Raw genomic sequence first — 6283 nt, forward strand, 5'->3', positions numbered from 1 at the left:
TCAGTGTTCTCAGTGGAGCTGTAAGAGATGACCTGTTGAAGGGGAAGTCAGATAACATTACTCTCCTAATGAACACCACCAATGAATCCTGTTTTCTTTCAGAGCAAAGGAAAGTGTCCTTCCAATGGCCTGCAATGTTCCACACAGTCTGCCCCTTTCCTTTCCTGACCTTGACTCCATCACTCTTCTGCACCCCTATTTTGCCTGGTCACAATGGCGCCTTGCTGTTTCTACCTCTGGGCCTTTGCACTGGCTGCTTCATCAGCCCAGAGTGCTTTTCCCCACACACCTACATGGCTCCCTCCTCACTCCCTCAAAATCTTTACTCACCTGAGAAAAGTTTACTTTGAAACTTCGAATTTCAACTTTTAGAATTCCCCCAACACTTGTGGTTCTTATCCTACACTGCTCCCCCCCCCAAAAAAAAGCCCTAACAGGCTATATAATATACTTTCTATATTGTTTTGCTTTTTCTTAATTAGTTCTCACTAGAATGTGAATTCTACAAAGGCCACAGGGTTTTACTGTTGTTGTTTGGTTTGTCTACTGCCTGTAACAGTGATTGTTTTGACAAATGCTCTTGAATGAGTGAATGACAGACTTTCTGCTTAGAGTTTAAGCCTGGGTCAGATTTCCACTTGGTCATGAAGTAGGAGATTCAGCAATGGGAATATTCTCTGGCAGGCTTGCCTGTGAAGATGACGGGTCTGGGCCCTGAGCCCTGTGCATCTATCTGCGTCATTTCTAACATGTCTGCTGGGTGGCTCTCTGCTTTCCTGTTTGGTGGGTGGGATGTGCTCCCTTGCCTTGACCCAACAGGTGCTGCACCCAAAGTGCTTAGAACAAGGGCTGCCAGCTGTTTTTACACCAGCATGCCACAGATCTTGCCCTCCAGGTAGAATGAGAATTTCTCTTTTGTTTCCAAATTCCATACCCCTGGGAGAATCTCTGGTTGCTCCTCCTTGGATCAGTGGTTCTATGCTCTCTCTGTTCCTGTTCGATTAGCAGAAAGGGGAAATAAGGTCGGGAATAAGGTTGCCAGACTGCCCGAGGCCACCCCTATGGTACTTGGAAGGAGGCAAGGGAATCAAGTTGTCACCCAGGGCATTTGTCCCTACTTCTCCCTCCATCTCCATCTCCATCATCTCCATCTCCATCTCCATCATCTCCATCTCCATCTCCATCTCCATCTCCATCTCCATCTCCTTCTCCCTCTCCTTTCCCTGCTTTTCTGACTCCTCCTACATGGTTCTTTGTATTTTTGGTTAGCATAACAAAGAAGCTCAGGCAGTTTTGAAGACAACCGGTGGAGGCCTGCCCTGGCTCTGCCTTTCAGTCTCTGACACGGTGGAGGTCTCCTGGTATTGTGTGGCTAAGGCCCTCCTTGGTTGTCCCCAGACAGTTTTTGCTGTGTCTCTTACTCAGACTGTGAACCTTGTAGGCACTGCTCTCTGCTGCAGACTGGCTAAGGAGTCTGCTGCTAGAAATGGCTCTCAGCCCGCTCCTCAGCTTTCCTGATCGGAAAGGCCTGGGCAGCAAGCAAGCAGCAATCAAGTTCCTTTAAGACCTGCCTTGCTAAAAAGAGAAACGAGGCCGGAGCTGCGGGGCGCTTTTTCTGCCCGCGGTGTCTCAGATTCATTCTTAAGGAACTGAGAACTTAATCTTCCAAAATGTCAAAAAGACCATCTTATGCCCCACCTCCCACCCCAGCTCCTGCAACACAAATGCCCAGCACACCAGGGTTTGTGGGATACAATCCATACAGTCATCTCGCCTACAACAACTACAGGCTGGGAGGGAACCCCGGGCACCAACAGCCGGGGCACGGCATCCTCTGGTATTACGATTCCAAAACCCCCAAAGCCACCAGATAAGCCTCTGATGCCCTACATGAGGTACAGCAGAAAGGTCTGGGACCAAGTAAAAGCTTCCAACCCTGACCTAAAGTTGTGGGAGATTGGCAAGATTATTGGTGGCATGTGGCAAGATCTCACTGATGAAGAAAAACAAGAATATTTAAACGAATACGAAGCAGAAAAGATAGAGTACAATGAATCTATGAAGGCCTAGCATAATTCCCCCACATACCTTGCTTACATAAATGCGAAAAGTCGTGCAGAAGCTGCTTTAGAGGAAGAAAGTCGACAGAGACAGTCTCGCATGGAGAAAGGAGAACCTTACCTGAGCATTCAGCCTGCTGAAGATCCAGATGATTATGATGATGGCTTTTCAATGAAGCCTACAGCCACTGCCCGTTTCCAGAGAAACCACTGCCTCATCAGTGAAATCCTTGGAGTGTGGTGCCAGACGTTCGGTCAGTTGTCACAACAGCTAGAATGCAGGTCCTCAAACGACAGGTCCAGTCCTTAATGGTTCATCAGCGAAAACTAGAAGCTGAACTTCTTCAGATAGAGGAGCGACACCAGGAAAAGAAGAGGAAGTTCCTAGAAAGCACAGATTCATTTAACAATGAACTTAAAAGGTTGTGCGGTTTGAAAGTAGAAGTGGATACGGAAAAGGTTGCCGCTGAAATTGCACAGGCCGAAGAGCAGGCCCGCAAAAGACAAGAGGAGAGGGAGAAAGAAGCAGCAGAGCAAGCTGAATGTAGTCAGAGCAGCACGGTTCCCGAGGAAGAGCCAGCTGCTAGTAAGACCCAGGGGAAGAAGGACAACGAAAGCATCCCTATGGAGACAGAGGAGACACACCTTGAAGAAGCAACGGAAAGCCAACAGAATGGTGAAGAAGGCACGTCTACTCCTGAGGACAAGGAGAGCAGGCAGGAGGGGGTGGACAGTATGGCCAAGGAAGGGACCAGTGATAGTAACACTGGCTCAGAGAGCAACAGTGCAACAGTGGAGGAGCCACCGACAGACCCCACACCAGAAGATGAGAAGAAAGAATAAACGTTGCCTTGTTTTATGTGTTCTAAATACTTTTTTAAATGAAAAAAAAAAAAAGTTTTTTGAGTTTAAAAAAAAAAAAAAAAGACCTGCCTTGCTAAGAAAAGGGTTGGTTTATTCTGGTCCATGCTCAGTTGGCATAAAAGGAATTGCAGGGACTGAAACAATGATCTTCTACTGTGCCTTGTCCAAATCAACTTTAAATCATTTACAACCACTTGATATTCCCCCCCCCACCCCCCCACCCCCGCTTTTAAAATTAAATTGGTGGATGATAAGCATCAGTAGACTTTACCTAAGGCTGGCTTCCTGCCACTTTTTTCCCCCCTCAGACTTGGAAACTTGAAAGATTATGTAAATGTGTTTGTTAGAAGTCTTGGATGTCTTCTCTGGGGCATCATGCTGGTTTGGATAAGAGACAATAATAAAGTTCCAGGTCATTTTTTGGGCTCTTGTTCAGATGGGGCATTGTGTTCTCATAAGAGGGCATTTGAGCTGGACGTTCTGCTGCATTCCTAGGAAATGCCCTCAAATGTTGAGCTGCCCATGAGGTAGAGAGGCAGTTCCCATCTGGTGGGCTGGGAGCACTTCCCATGAACTGAGAGGGGAGAAAAGGCATCCTAACAGTCTTGTCAGGCTGTACAGGCTACCTACCAAGTTGACTCCGTGGGCTGTCCTTTTGTATACAAAATAGATGAAGCAATGCCTGCTGGCAGAGTGAGAAGCACCATTAAGTGCAAACCAAGGTGCCTGAGCTAACTTGAAGGATGAACAAATGCAAAGGTTAAAACACAGTGCCCTGGGTGCCTGTGGAACTGAACTGTTTTATCTGGAGGCCCATGAAGTCAATAGATGGGCCTTCCCAATGGAATGGATGAAGTCAAGGGGCTGGATGAGATCTCTGGGCCCAGAGTGACAGGCAGAAACTGCAAAGCTTATGCCAGACCCAGGAGCCTCTGGCAGAGCTGTGTGGTCTGTGCCTGGGGAGGAGAGAAGTGCAAACACATCAATCCTGAAACTGGGTTCAGCTGCTGGAAAACATTGGGTACCAGCTCTCTCTCTGCTGGAAAACACTGAGTACCAGCTCTCTCTCCCTCTCTCTTCTGTTGGAGGGGGAATTAAAAACAACAACAAATTGAGTATCACCTGTGTGTTTCATAGTCAACTTGTAGCTGTTAAAATCTTTTTTGCTGGTTGCTTTTACTAGAAATGGCCCTGCATTTACTAGAAATGGCTCACGATGGGATCAAATAATGCTTCCTGCTTTATCCGTCAGATGGGGCTCAGTGTTATCTATGTAATTTAGTTAAGATGATGTGTGCAAGTGCTCTTTTTTTATGCCCGGAGTTTGTGTTTAATGATTTGAGTGTTTTTAACGCAATATCAACAAATTTAAAATATCAAAATTTAAAACTTAGAGGACTGATCATTTGTTTTGTTTGGCTCTAAGATGAGAACTTAAATTTCATGCTGGAGGAGAGTCACATATCCCTTCCCTCCTCTGACCTATGACTTGATCTATAACTGATTTTGACTTATAACTTATTTATCAAGCAACCTCAGCTAAATGCAATGGAGAAAAGCAAAGGTATCTACTGCAAGCCTATTACACTCTCCCTTAGCCTGAGTGTCAGTGGGTTTGCCAGCATGGCCCCTGAGCTCTGGCTTCTGACAAGGTTTCCTGAGGATGCTGCAAAGTGCCAAGCAGACAGTCCTCCCCACTGAAGCTCCACTGGACCCATTGTATCTTGGGATTTCCTGTCATATTTGTGTCAAAAAACATGTTTCCTGCTTAAGAATAAGTTTGCAAATTATTTCTACATCTCACTGATTCTTCTTCATAACCTTCCTGTGTGTTCACAGTGATTTCCATTTCATAGACGGATGAATTCAGGCTCAGGGTAGTCAGCTGCCATGGGGTCACTCACAGAAGTTGGTAAATGTCCTCCCCACTCCAGGCAGTGTTTCTCCAAAAGCAGCCTCTGAGAAGTTATTTTAAAAGCTCATACACGGGATGCCTGTGTGGTGCATTGGTTGGGCATCTGACTCTTGTTTTGGCTCAGGTCGTGATCTCAGGGTAGTGAAATTGAGCCCTGTGTTGGGCTTTGCACTCAGTATGGAGTCTGCTTAAGACTCTCTCCCTCTGCCCCTCCCCACTGTGTGCACTCTCTCTCTAAAATAAAATAAATCTTTTAAAAAAGTTTATACGTTAATATTTATGCATGCTCCTCAAATACAATTTTAAAAAATATTTTATTTATTTATTTGAGAGAGAGAGCATGGGTGGAGGGTGGGGCACAGGGAGAGGGACAAGTGGACTCTGTGCCGAGCAGGGAACCCAACAAGGGACTCGTTCCCAGGAGCTCAGGATCATGACTTGAGCTGAAGGCAGACATTTAACCAACTGAGCTATCCAGGTGCCACTATGCATGCTCCTCGTAATGGAGCCCCCAACTGTCACTCACATCCTCATTTATCACTAAGTTGATGGATCTGATTACCAGATTTCTAGCCACTCACTCAGCAGTGTTCAACAAATGTTTACTGAGTCAGGAGTCAAATAGAAGTCTGCTTTAACCCAGGGGAAAACTGGGAGAGTATAGAGAGAATAGAACAGACTTTACCTGCCTTCATGGAGCTTACAGCAAAGGGGGAAGAGTACAAATGGAAGATTATAAATTTATTGTCAGTTTTGAGACAATTCAGGCCCTTTGCAAATAAGTAGTACTGAGTCTGATGGATAGGAAAAAGCTACTTAAAGTAGATCCTCTGAGAAATATTTGTCCAACAGCAAAGATGGATACAAAAGAACTGTGGAAGGCAGACAAGAAGCCATGGTTTTTGCACTCCTGTGTGATGATAATAACAGCTCCATTAAGTCTTTACTATGGCCTTATTAATATTATTTAATTCTTCCAGCAGGCCTGGGAGAAAATAGTGACCCTTGCATGTGTTTGCAGATAAGAATGCTGAGTTCCAAAAGGTCAAGCAACAACTTCCTGTGGTTCAAGGCCAAGGAGCGGACCGGGGCATCCTGAGGATGTTTTGATGGCTCTGTGCAGCCGTTAAAGCTGATGGAGTGGTGTGGAGAAATCACAGTCCCTTTTACTGCAAATCTAGTTTCTACTGTTTGTTAGGCCCAAATTGGATCCCCATGCTCCCTTTCCTTTCATTCTGGAGGCCTGAGTAATTCTCATCAGTTCTTTCTGTCGTAAAGCTCACAGCATCCCATCAGCCTTGTCAGGCCCCCCCGCTGGGGCTCTTTGAAACTGGCTCTCCTAAGACAACTAGAGGGTACTTGTGTTCTAATCTAGAGCACTGATCACCATGGGAATATAGGTGAGGGGGGGGGGGGTCAAACATGTTGAGCAGCTCCTGAGCTT

The 6283-nt window shown here is 45.9% G+C and overlaps 1 pseudogene; it reads left to right on the plus strand.

The window, feature by feature from the left end:
• The first annotated feature begins 1585 nt into the window (after positions 1 to 1585).
• Positions 1586 to 2918, plus strand: LOC112656048 (SWI/SNF-related matrix-associated actin-dependent regulator of chromatin subfamily E member 1-like; annotated as a pseudogene).
• Positions 2919 to 6283: the final 3365 nt, after the last annotated feature.

The sequence above is a fragment of the Canis lupus genome, chromosome 22 (assembly GCF_003254725.2).
Source record: "Canis lupus dingo isolate Sandy chromosome 22, ASM325472v2, whole genome shotgun sequence".
Classification (NCBI taxonomy): Eukaryota; Metazoa; Chordata; class Mammalia; order Carnivora; family Canidae; genus Canis; species Canis lupus.